Below are 1,714 nucleotides of genomic sequence, written 5' to 3' on the forward strand. Positions count from 1 at the left end.
CCTGCCGAACTTCGTTCACGGACAGGCGAAAAGACAAAAACGGGCCCCGCAAGGTATTGCGTGTCAGTAACTAACATGCCGCCGACCGAACGAACCGACTCTCGAGAGGCGAGACGCCTGCAACTGAAATGGATGCAGGACAGAAGGAGGGAACTATTCGCCGAATTCGTAAACCATTTCGGCGACACCGATCTTCTTCGTAGGACGTTCCCGAAGAGGATGGAACCGTGTCGACGACCCCTTCGAAGTCGTCGATGCTTCGAGAAATACAAGGGTACTTTAATCAGAGACTGTCTAAACGTCTTCCACCTAGTTCAAAGCGAGGAGAGGGAATTGCAGCTCTTCCGGAAGGTGTGGGACACGGTCGTGTTCGTGGAATGCGATCTGTCAGATCGATTTCGACCCCAGAGTTATTCCGTCTCCCGTTTCGAGAAGCAGATACGGTTCTCGTGTTCAAACTACCATAAATTACCCAAAACCAGACGTACGTACCAACGGACAAACGAATGAATGGATAAATAAATAAATAAAACTTAACAAAAAAAAACATAAACCGGTGTGTTTGACTTTCAATTTTTTAAGTCTGTCTTTCTTTAATGTTTTTCGATGATACTCGAACGATAACTGCGCAGCGTCCCGAGAAAACACCGTTTACGTCGTCTGACGTGACTCCGCCTCGTCTTCGACTTTCCAACGTCTGCAAGATGTCCCGGACCGAATTTCGCGGTCCGTCGATAGACGTCAGACGACCGACCCTCGATCTTCCTCGGCAATACTTGAACCCCGCGGATCTTCCGCCGGTCCTGTACACGCGATACGTTTCGTCCGCGGACGCTCCGATGGGCTTGTTGGGCAGGAATGCGCCAGTGGAGGCTGTGTACGCGGTGGAAGCTCCGACCTCCGATGACGACGTCCCGCTCGACATGAGATGGCCGTCGAAGGCGGTGGTTCTCGACGAACGACGGGGAGTCCGGTGCAACGTGTCCTTTTCGAACGCGGTGTCCATGGGATGTCACGCGTTCGTCAGGCGCGCGTCCGGAAACAGGACCGCGTGGCGCATCCTGGACACGAAGACGATAGCGTACGTTGGCGAAGAGGCCGTTCGCTCGGAAACGGAGGTGTCGGCACGCATCGCGTCGGAGCCGGTACCGACCTGTCTCTTCATCGATTACGACGCGTCGTTGCACTACGCCCTCCGAGCTCATTTCGGCGACTGGTACTACGACGCCGTCCTGGACAGGATTTCGGTGTCGACTGTCGCGATCAGAACGGGACGGCAACCGGAGAAGCTGCTGAAGGAAATGACGGCGAAACTGACAGCGTGCAAGGTGTTTCCCCTAGATGTGTATAGGTGTTTCCCGTCAGCGGGTGCTGGCTTTCGACGAATAAGACCTTCTACAGGACGACGGCCGGATGGAAGTACGGCGGCTTGACGTCGACGGAGCTGTTCTCTCACGGCGGAAAGAACATGGAACTTCACGTCGTTCGGCACGATCCCATGAGGTGCGAGATGTGCGTGGAGAAACACTCCAGGTGCTGTCGACCGTCGCATCTGTGCTACGGGTCGACGAAGGCAAACGTCAAGAACATGCGTCTGCGCCAGGGCGTGGCCGACATAGTGAACGGCCTGCACGACGACCGAAACCGCGAGGCTTTCAGAAGTCTTATCGATTCTTTCGCCAAGCTCGTGATGGACAAGGAACATTGAAAAAAA

This window comes from Anneissia japonica, unplaced genomic scaffold, assembly GCF_011630105.1.
Source record: "Anneissia japonica isolate Jap-2015-1 unplaced genomic scaffold, ASM1163010v1 scaffold287982_len162305_cov178, whole genome shotgun sequence".
Classification (NCBI taxonomy): domain Eukaryota; kingdom Metazoa; phylum Echinodermata; class Crinoidea; order Comatulida; family Comatulidae; genus Anneissia; species Anneissia japonica.